This window comes from Acomys minous (genome assembly GCF_964271855.1).
Source record: "Acomys minous genome assembly, chromosome: 4".
NCBI lineage: Eukaryota > Metazoa > Chordata > Mammalia > Rodentia > Muridae > Acomys > Acomys minous.
The window spans coordinates 6,365,987-6,377,526 of NC_140486.1; the positions used below are offsets into that span (position 1 = coordinate 6,365,987).

The following is an 11,540-nucleotide window of genomic DNA, read 5'->3' on the forward strand; positions in this document are numbered from 1 at the left end:
TTTCAGTCCGCTCGGAGATATTATCAGAGAACCTGATGGCTCCAGGCTCTGGGAACATTGTATCATGGCCTAGTGGGTGCAAGGGTGGACATAGGCATGCAGAACTCTCCAAAGGAGGGTGCAGAAAGCAAAGTCCAAGAAAAGGGAGTAACACACACACACACACACACACACACACACACACACACACACACACACACACACACCCCGCCAAGAAATAGGAGAGAAAAAGATTTACTATCTGCACAGGTAAATTATGTGAGAGCAATACCTTCCTTGAACAAAGGAAGCCTGATGAATATTCATCTAGCCCACAACTTCAGCCGCAGAAGCATTGCTGAGCATGCGCATATGGGAGCACTTTTTCTGAGCATGCGCATACTGGTGTACTTTTCTGAGCATGCTCAGTCCGAAGTCACAGTTTAAAGGTAAGATGGCTGGCATGCTTACTTATCACAAGGTCCTGGAGCTCGTGTGCAGAAGGTTAAGGTGGTGACATGAACTCTGCGGTGAGGTTTGATCACATGCATCATGAAGATGGCGAGCAGGAGTGCCTGTGTGCCTGGTGTATGGTTGGGTTTTTTTTGCCAATTTAACACAAGCTAGACTCATCTACGAAGAGGAACCTCAGCTGAGAAATGCCTGTCAGGCCTATGAGCCAGTTTGTGAGGCGTTTCCTTGATTAATGATTGCTATGGGATGGCCCAGCCCACTGTGGGTGGTGCTACCCCTAGGCTGCAGTTGAGCTAGTAGTATAAGAGCTAGCTTGAGCAAGTCAGGAAAGCGCCCCGTGCTTCAGTGGGAGTTTCTGCCTCATCTCCCTCCGTGAAGGACTGGAGCCCCGTCCTCCCCGAGTTGGTTGTGGCCAGTGTTTTTAATCACAGCAGCAGAGAAGCAAGCCAGAACACTCAGCCTTCTCCAAAAACGCGTTAGCCGAAAAGGAAATGTAACTAGAGTTTTAAAGTAAGAGCTGTGGCCCCTGCAGCCCTGACCCGCAGCCCTCCCCAATATCTGATTAAAGAGACAGTGGTGGTAAAAAGCAGAGAGCTGATTCCTGGGTGTGTTGGAAAGAGGAACTAACGAGAGAGCACAACGACTCAGTTCATCTTTAGTTATCGACATGAACTTTAAGTTCTTATAGAGGACGAATGGGGGTGCGGTGGGGAAGCCGTGCGGTCAAATGGTGGGCTTGTCGTTAGTGGTCTCTTGCCTCGAGCTGCTGGATGGTGCCAAGAGGAGATACTACTGTCATCCGTGGGGGAAAACAATCTGGCTTCTACAAAGAATTACTTCTCAAGGATGTGTCCTGGCTGTTGTCTGGGAGTGCTCTGCCTTGAGAGGCTCTGTCTCTCTGGGTTGCAAGGCAAGTGCCGGCTTAGAATGATTTGGTCTTGTGCCGTCAGCCGTTTTCCAACAGGCTGTCTTATTGTTAACAAGTCTTTCTTCCTTTTTTTTTTTCCTTCCCCCAGATTTATGGTCTTCATCTGGTGGAAGAGAATTGAACTTCTCACGGTTACATTGTGGAGCCGTATTAATCCATTTCCCCTGGTGCCGTCTCCAGGCAGACAGATGGACCCAAAGTTAATCCTTGTTCAACATTAGGTAAGTTTTGATAAGTCTTGAAATCAAAACCCAGCATGGTGGCACATGTCTTTAATCCCAGCATTCAGTGGGCAGAGGCGGGTAGATCACTGTGGGTTTGAGGTGGGCCCAGTCTATATCACAAGTCCCAGAGCAGCCAGGGCCACCTACTGAGAGCCTGTCTCAGAAACAAAGTCTAGAGTAACCGTCCTTGCTGTGCCTCCTGTGGGCTCTCAGCACCTGTGAGGCAACAGTGACCGAGGTAGCCAGGCTAGCATTTCTGGGGCGGGGGTGGGGTGGGGTGGGGGAGGCAGCCATGGAACCACTAAGTCCTCTTTCCTGCCTTTGTGAAGAATGAGCAGTTAACAGTCTCCGACCCTCAGCCCTCCGCAGCCCCTCCTCATGAATTTCCACATGGAGACTTCCCTGCTTGGTGCAGGCTGGTAGGTGTCCCTTGCTTTGCTCCGGAGGATGCTCCAGGCCCAGCCTCTTCTCTGGAGATGCCTTCCTAGTCTGGCTAGAGAGCCCAGCATGAGAGGCTTTCAGGAACCTGCCATTTCCAGGACCACCACTATTATCCCAGGGACCTCAGCAAAGCAATAACTACTGCCGTAACAGCGCTGAAGGACATCCCAAAAGTGTCTTGCCAAGGACGCACTTCACAGACATGAAAAGAAATGCACATGGCTTTAACCTCACTTTGTTGCTTCAGTGATAAACATGTTCTCGCTCAAGAGTGCTGAGCACTGTGCTGATACTGCCTTTGATAAATCCGCATCAAACCCGAACAGTCATCCCAGGACAAAGGTGGAAAAGGCACGGAGCTAGGACAGGGGACATCCTGTTTGGCCATAAACAGATAAGCACAAATATAAACTTCCATGTTCTCTCAGAGGCCATCTGTTGGTCCCATAGTCCTGCAAAAGTGCTCATTCGTTTTCAGAACACACACAATTCCCCCTGTAAAATGGGACTTATTTGGAAGGATGTGTCATTGCTCATCTCCTGAGTTTATTATTATTATTATTATTCACACAGTAAAAGCTGGTAAACGGGGATTTTTCTCTTCCTAAATCAGAATTATGACGCCATTATGCACAAGTGAAGCTTGCACCCCAGATAAAATTGCCCGCTCGCTACAGCGCCACCTGCTGCCAGGTCTGGGAATATACCACCTACCCAGAAGCTTGGTTGAAAAAGTAGAAAATAAAAGGAATGGAAGGTTAGATGATTGACTCAGCTGGGAAAGGCCCTGGCTAAAGGAGCCAGGCAATCTGGGTTTGATCCCTGGAGCCTGGTGCATGGAAAGAAGTTGACCTCCAACCTCCATGTGTGGACTGTCCCATATCCACCCCCGCACACCCCCCCACACATACACACCTTTTTCTTTCTTTTTTTTTTTTAAGAAGCAAGGCAGGTGCTCTGAATTCTGTTTAACATCAACATTTGTTCCCTTGGAAAGGCCTTCAGTAGAGCACAGGCCACACCGTGCTCAGCCTGGAGGTGCTGTTAGGGTGTTTCTCCCATGAAGAGGAGAGCTGATATTTCCCCCTCTAAACATCAACAGGGCTCTGGGAGCAGCTGCGGCTGCGCAGGGCCAGGCGACACACGAAGAGCACAAATATGAGTGCCGTCGCACCTTTCTACCTCGAGCCATCCTTGGACTGCCTCAGCTACACTCAGCTGCTCTAACCTGTAGGTCCAACTCTAAGAGAGCCAATGCCACTGCGTAATGGAAGTGCAGGCAGACGAGGCACCAAAGGGCGGGGTCGGGGCGGGATGTTGGGGCTGCAGACCTAAGGCCCCTGCCTGGGAGGCTGTGTCTCCCCGCCACGGCCTCTCTTACTCCCTTCACGGCCCTGGCAAGACTGTGGGCTTCCACTTAGTCCAGCCGCCAATCATCAGGACCTTGGGATTTCCTCAGCTGTCCTTTCACTAGATGGCCACACACAAGCACTGTGACCACGGAACAAATCACAAGATCCCTAGAGGTGGGTTGCCTCCAGCTTTCTCTGAGTCCAGAAGGCTGCTCGAATCATGCTTCACTGGCTGATCAACCAGTCCCTTCAGCAGTCCACCCTCAAGAAATGAGCTGTCCTCTGCTTCCCACCTCATCTTGTGCTTCAGGTGTCTGAGCTCAGACGCTGCTTCCTGGACGGCCCAAGCTCTCGGGCCCAGGTTACCCATGAGCCACGTCGACGACGACGCGGTTTATCTCATTCACAGTAAGAGGCTGAGTCCTTAGCAAGAACGCTTTCCACACACGGGTGACATCACAAGACCCAAGGCACATTTCGCACGTTTGCTCCCGTTAATCAGGTTGTTTCCGCACAGACTGTGCTATGAGGAAAGGCTTTGAGGCCACTGGTCCCTGGAGTTGGCTTTTACTGGGGTGGGTGTTGGCGGGGGGAGGGTGTATTTCTCACAGAAAAAGAAGCCGGAAGCTCAGGGACTGAGTTCTCTCCTTCTACCAGGTGAGTTCCTGGGGCGTCAAACTCAGGTTGTCAGGCTGGGTAGCAAGTGAATATTTGTATCCACTGTACCATCCCTCCAGCCCTGAAGTGCAGTTTCAGGGAGCTTTCGTCTCATGATGAGAACTTCCTCCTGGGGGTGGGGGGTGGGGTAGAAGTAAATTTTATTCACCAGATGTAATTGTTGTCTCTGAGACTTACTGTTGAATAAGCTCACCCTTTCTAGCTCTTTCTGAACTCTGGCTGGCTGGTTCAACTCAGCTGTTCCAGCTCAGACGCCTCTTCAAACTTGACTGATTCAAGCCGGCTTCTCTTGACTTCTAACTGAGTTGCTCTGCTTAGCCTCAGACTAACTCTAGCCATGTGTTCTAACCTGGCTCCATGTTGTGCTCTGTTCTGTTTTCAGCTGTGTCTGGATCATTCTCTCTGCAGCCTGTCTCTTTAAGTCTGTCCCGGTAAAACTGGCTCTCAGCTCCACAAACTGAACTGTCACCAATGAACTGCCACAAACTCCACTCCATTGCACGGCCCCTCCACTGTCCCAACTCACAGAGCCCAGATGACTTACTGAGCCAACTCAACAGCTCCCTAACTTACCCCCTCCCCTGTGCTCCCTTAAGTAGACTCCCTTGGCTGTTCTCATGAGAGCTGGGCATATCCGATTCTGTCAAATCTTTCTCAGATTTGTCACTTTGCCTGTCCCTCCGTTAGATGCCATTTTCAAACATGGGTGCTTCCGTCTACAAACTAACTTTACCTTCATTATTTGGGATTAAAGGTGTGTACTAAGGGCATGTCTACATTCCATCTGGATCACGCAGACCTAGAAGGTCTTTGGCTGTGATGCCTTGCCAGAGCAGCCATGTTGCTGGATTAAAATCCCTCTGCACTGGGGAATATAAGCCCTGTGTCCTACGTCTCACACTGATAAATTGAGTACATAAAATGGCAAAACGTGAGGAGCTTGGGAGATGCTCAGAGGGTAAAGCACTCACTATGCAAGCTGAGGACCTGGGTGGAGGTCTCCAGCACCCACACACAAACTAGAGGTTGCAGCACACACTGCAATCCCAGCACCGGGAGGCAGATCCTGAAGACTGGCTGCCCCGTCTGCCCCGTTGTGAACGTTAGATTCAGCGAGAGACCCTGTCTTAAAAAATAAGGTGAAGCCAGGTGAGATGGCTTAGTGGTTAAAGACGCTTGCTGTGAAACCTGACTGACTGATTTTTATAGAAGGAAGGAATCTCTTGTGTCTGGAAGCATTAACTGTCAATAACAAGCGAACAGCCTGTTAGCGGAGGCAGGAAATACGGAGGTGGGAGTCAGGGATTTGGGCCAATGATGCTGCTGCGCAGAGTGCACCAGCCGCGTGGCAGAGCGTAGAATAGGATGAGCAGAGCCGGGCGTGGTGGCGCACGCCTTTAATCCCAGCACTCGGGAGGCAGAGGCAGGCGGATCGCTGTGTGTTCGAGGCCAGCCTGGTCTACAAAGTGAGTCCAGGACAGCTAAGGCTACACAGAGAAATCCTGTCTCGGAAAACCAAAATAAATAAATAAATAAAAATAAGAATAAGCGGGGTATTAGTGTGAGCAAGTCAGGGAGTATGCCCAGCTGTATTGACCGAGGCATCTGCAAATCTATTTAAGCCTCAGAGTCATTATTTTGGGAACTGGGGTGCAGGAGGAAATTATGGATTTACAGATTTTTGTTCTTAAATCCCCACATGGTAGAACCAACTCTTGTGGGTTGTTCTCTAAACCCCATATGTAAGCCCAGACACACTATGGGGGGGGGGGCAGCGTGTGCATGTGGTATGTGTGACTGTGTCTCTCTTTGTGACTGTGACTCTGACACACACACACATATATATACACCCAATGAACCTACACACACAGCATATATATATACACATATGCACACATTCATAAACACACAGACACATATACATGCACACATATACATGCATACACACACATGTACACACATACACACACACACTCAGCAAAACTGGACAGTCAGAAGTAGCAGCCAAAGAAGTGAGGCCTATGAGGAAAAGTCAGCCACTTTGCCTTTGTGAGGATAACAAGCTGGTGATGAGGCAATGATGATGTCCACCAGGGGGCACCATGGAGAAACCACAGAGCTGGTCACCACCTCTTCTGGAAAGTCAGAACCTTAGGCTTCTGAACCAATGGCTCTGTGTACTGAAATGACAATTCTTGCAGTAGGACTGTGCTAAGACTTGTGGTAAGTCCAAGCCAATTTTTTTTCTTTTTTCCAGAGTTAAAAATAACACAGATTACAGTAGTGTCTTGTGTGTGGTCCCCTCATCGGTTTTTGTGGACTGTGGGCAGGTCAGGCTGGGTGGGCACCAAGGGGAGGCCAGCTATGCTTCCCCCAGGGAGTTCCTCCTTTGGAGACTCTTGGTGGCTGACTAAGCAAGGGCTTCAGAGAGTCCCAAGCCCAGACACAGCACACTTTTCCAGGGTTGGTGGTTGTCACTTGTAATTGGGAGGGAAGAAACCTCACAGTGCTACAGTGCTATGCCCTTGGCTTTCCACTGTGCACACTTCTCTGGAGTCCGAGTCCATGCTGTCTTTCAGTATGTCTTGAACCTTGACTGTAAACTCGTGTTGTGTTTGGAAGACCTGACAGAAACAGTTTCTGCGAAGCTGAGATCATAATGGACCTAATTTCCAAGTAAAAGCAAGGCTCAGGGGAGAAAAGCTTGGAAAGCAAACAGACTAAAATCGTTATGGCTTTAGTTCCAAGATTCGGCGTCCAGGCCAGTGAGATGGCTCAGCTGCTAAGGCTGCTTGCCACCAAGACTGATGACTGACTTTGCCCTCTGGACCATGTGGAAGGAGAAGTGAGAGCTCCAAGTAGTTCTCTCACCTCTGTGTGCATGCTGTGGGATATGCGTGAATGCAGTGCATAAACACACACACACACACACACATACAGACAAACACACAGGGACACACACACACACACACACACACACATACATACAGACAAACACACAGGGACACACACACACATACATACAGACAAACACACAGGGACACACACATATACACACACACATACATACAGACAGACAAACACACAGGGACACACACATACACACACACACACACCCCAAGCAAAGTCAAAAGGATAGAACACCCTTTTCCAAACAAGGCTTTCTGGTGTAAGGAAAAGCTCACACATTGCGTTAGAGGTCAGCTATGCTCTTCCCAGGTCCCTAGGACAAAGGCTGCTTAGCCAAGGCTGGCATGGGAGCAGCAGCGTCTTATGTCCCCTGCAGGATATTAAAGTGCTGTATAAATATTAACTCTCTCATTCCTCCTCATCGCTCTGTGTGAGACAGAGGTATGAGAGATGACAAGCCAGTTGTCTCCTCCTCCAGGCTAATAGCACAGGCCCAGGCTGCACTTCCCAGCCAGTCACTTCTGTCGCACTCAGCGCTCCATTCTTCAGAGATGTTATGGCGGTTGCTAGTCACCCCTGTCCTCCTGCTCTTCCTGGCTCCATTATAGGAATGCGCCTGTGCCTTCCCACCTCCTCCCTGTTCTACAGTCATCCAGCAAAACGGGAAAATGCAAATGCATAAAAATGAAGGTAAGCCGCTCACTTTAAATAATAATATGCTGGGGCTAAAGAGATGGCTCAGGAGTCAAGAGCACTTACTGCTCCTGCAGAGGACCCAGGTTCAGTGCCAGCACCCACACGGTGGCTCACAACCATCCACACCCCCAGTTCCAGGGAATTCAACGGGCATACACATGATATACAGGCATGCATGCAGGTAAAGATTTAGACACAAAGTAAAATACATAAATCTTTAACTTTGTGAAAGATAATAACATGCTAATAATTGCCATGGACATGTGGAGTTTGTCCACTCTGAGGCTGTGTGTGTGTGTGTTTGTGTGTGTGTGTGTTGTGTGTGTGCGCGCACACACGCACGCGCGCACGAGCACACTTATTTATATGCACTGTGCGTTCCAGTACCGTGGAGTCCAGAAGAGGGTGTCTGATCCCAAGGAGTTGAGTTAGACCTGGCTGTGAGTCACCTGAACTCCAGTCCTCTGCAATGCAGAGGACACTCTGAAGAGCTCTCTGTCGCTCTAGCCCTAATTTGCTGGATACATGGGTCTGTGTGTTTTTAATTTTCTCTTATGCTGCTTCACGCTTACTTTAATGTGTTATATATAGCTATTTAAACATAGCATAGGTAACTATTTTAAGAGCCAAAGATCACTGTGGTGCGCGCATGTGCCACAGTGACATTGATAAAGCCCCTCCGTGTGCGGCCACTGAGGCCTCTCTAACGTCTGTGCTTCCTGATCAGGCAGGCTCTCTCCAGCCAGCCCTAGGGCCTGTGTATAGAAAGGGCTTCTTTTGCTCTCTTTTCTTTACAAAAACAGTATTATATCCTGCAACCTGCTTCTCTTATTTGAGAGAGAGAGAGAGAGAGAGAGAGAGAGAGAGAGAGAGGAGCTCTCTTCACAGCTTAACAATACCTGGGGTATAAGTGCCTCTCTCTCGGGCCGCCATTTTAGAGCACTAGCTTTGCCACACAGGAGGCTCTGTGTTTGCTTGCTTGCCCCATGTGCACTCACACAGAGTAAGGGCTAAGTGCCCTTGCTGGGTTAAACTATTTGTTCTGTTGATGGCTCCACTTTGATGTGGAGGGATTTCCAGCAGTCTCATCCACTCCGCTCCCAGATGCCCCAGCTGGAGACACAGCCACACAGACCCTGGTGTGTAGACACACAACCACACAACCAATGCTCAGAAAGCAACAGGACTTGCCCAGGGTCATCGTACGGCTGAATGTCTTTGTCAGGGACACAGAGCTCTTGATGCTTGACTGCAGTTTGTCCAGAGCAAAGAGCCTCTTGTTGAGGATGGGAACCTGAGAAAATGAGAAGGGTAGGCTGTGGCCACACACACAAAAAAACCACTTTAAAACTCAGGGTCGCCGGGTGTGGTGGCACAGACCTTTAATCCCAGCACTCAGGAGGCAGAGGCAGGTGGCTCCCTGTGAGTTCAAGGCCAACCTGGTCTACAAAGTGAGTCCAGGACAGCCAGGGATACACACAGACAAACCCTGTCTCAAATAAATAAATAAAAATAAAACTCAGGGTCTTAAAATGGCAGCTATGCATGGGTTCGGAGTTCATGGGCCTGGCTGCCTCTGGGAAAGGGTCATCAGCTCTGAGCAGGGTCCCTCACACACATGTGGCTAGCCTTACCCTTGCGTGTCCTTCACCCTGAAGTCCATGACGAGAGGGCAAACATGGATAGTCTCACTACCCAGAGCCCCAGCCATAGGCTCTGTCACTCCCACTATACTCCACAGCAGCACCTACATTAGAGTTTGTAGAAAAGATTCAAGCCAGATGCCCAGGTGTGCCTTGTCTCCTGATGGGAGGACACAAGAGGCAGCGGGCCCTGGGGCTGTGCTTGTATGGCCCATGGCCAAGGGGCTGAGTTTTGCACTTTTCTAAGTAGTTACTTTTGTATCATGTTCATATACTTATTTGGGATCTCTATAAAAGCATAAAGGCGGCTCTGCTTGTACAGAGACCCCAGACAAGCCTTTTTCTACGTGCCCAAAGCACATTTTGGCCACTACCTGGCTTTCTCCTTTTCATTTTATTTATTGTGTGCATCCATAACGTGTGCGGAAGTCAGAGAACAAATTGTGGGAGTTGGTTGTTTCTTTCCACCGCGTGGGTCCCAGGGATTGAACTCAGGCTGTCAGACTTGGTGGCCAGCGCCTTTATCAGCTGATCGCAGCTCCCTTCCCCTCTCTCCATTTTTAATAGAATTTTTTTTTCAGCTAAGATATGTTAATTACTATGGGCCTTCCCCCTTCCCCCATGTTAGCATTATTTTTGTTTTAAATACACTGTGTAGAGTTTAACTCTTCTACTTTACTGTGCAGCTACTGAGAACACTATTAAGGACTTTTTCCCTTTTTCTTTCAGCACATCTGTAATTTTCCATCTCTGTCTAGGTCGTGAACATGCCAGGCAGTAAGTAAACGCAGGACACTTCCTTTCAATATTTCCACAGAAGCCTGTGTGTAGAGATGAGGTGAGAGGCTTCTGGTCTCTGGCTTACTGGGACTCAGGTACCCAACACATGGACGGTGAGGACAGCCTTGAGTGGTGTCCAGGATGGGCACAGCACAGCTTCGATTATCTAGAAGCCTGTGGCTTCAGCCACATGTGAATGAATTTGTCGTGTGGGTGACGGAATGCGGGTCGGTGTGCGGAGGGGACAGAGCCTGTGAACATTCTGCTTGTTCTGCGGGGAGACTGCAGCTTAGTGTGGAAAAACTCCTTGGGGAACATGCGAAGCTGGTCCAGATGGACAGTCCTCACTCAAGACTTCGGGCTCAAACCTGCACATCCCCAGCAGTGACAAGCCCCGCAGCTGCCCTGGGCAATCAGGCACTTTCCAGGCAGAACGCATGCAGGCTGTGCCTGTGAGAGCCACCGGAACTAGCATGAAAAGACATGCCTCCTTCCGCTAAGATCCCTTAGTGATCCTTCCAAGGAATTCTTGAGCAGGGAGAGGGGGAGAAACAGGAAATTAGGAAATGTGGAAATCCTTCGTTTACCTGGAGGTAGGAAGAAGGAGGTCAGTGACTTGTTTCCATAGCAACTGTTACTTAAACAAGACAAACAGGGGCCCAAACTGATAAGCCTCTGGCTTATTAGATCACTTCAGGCTGGACTGCAAAACACAGGACCCACTTTCTTCAAAATAATTAAGGTTGGCACACCTGAAGCAAGTTGATTTTGTTTTGGTTTTGTTTTGAATAATATAATTAAGAGAACCCAAACTCCAAACCAGCTTGTGAGTTTAAGTGTAATCTGTGCTTTATGTGTGGAATCGTGTTCTGGATGTTTGCAGTGTGTGTGTGTGTGTGTGTGTGTTTGTATTTGTGTTGTATGTGTGTGTGTGTCTGTCTCTGTGTTTGTGTTGTGTGTGTGTCTGTGTGGTATATGTGTGTTGTGTGTGTCTGTGTGTGTTGTGTGTCTTTGTGTGTTGTATGTGTGTGTGTTGTGTGTGTCTGTGTGTAGGGTATGTGTGTGTCTGTGTGTGTGGTATGTGTCTGTGGTGTGTGTGTGTGGTGTGTTTGTGTGTGTCTGTGTGTATGGTGTGTGTGTGTTGTGTGTTGTATGTGTGTGTGTTGTGTGTGTCTGTGGTATGTGTGTTGTGTGTGTCTGTGTGTAGGGTATGTGTGTGTCTGTGTGTGTGGTATGTGTCTGTGGTGTGTGTGTGTGGTGTGTTTGTGTGTGTCTGTGTGTATGGTGTGTGTGTGTTGTGTGTTGTATGTGTCTGTGGTATGTGTGTTGTGTGTCTCTGTGTGTAGGGTGTGTGTATCTATGTGTGTAGTGTGTGTGTGTGGTGTGTGTGTGTGTGTCTGTGTGTGTGGTGTGTGTGTGTGGTGTGTTTGTGTGT

General features: G+C 49.1%; 1 long non-coding RNA gene across 3 annotated transcripts; it reads left to right on the forward strand.

Moving 5' to 3' along the window:
- The first annotated feature begins 428 nt into the window (after positions 1-428).
- Positions 429-10,917, forward strand: LOC311596825. Of its 3 annotated transcripts, none has more exons than XR_014779001.1 (4): positions 429-509; positions 1,470-1,602; positions 7,595-7,676; positions 10,055-10,917. It is a non-coding gene; the product is annotated as an uncharacterized lncRNA (long non-coding RNA). The 3 variants fall into 3 exon arrangements; XR_014779002.1 differs by having other exon boundaries at positions 440-1,363; XR_014779003.1 differs by lacking the exons at positions 429-509; positions 1,470-1,602 and adding an exon at positions 4,396-6,299 and having other exon boundaries at positions 7,465-7,676.
- The last annotated feature ends 623 nt before the right edge of the window (positions 10,918-11,540 follow it).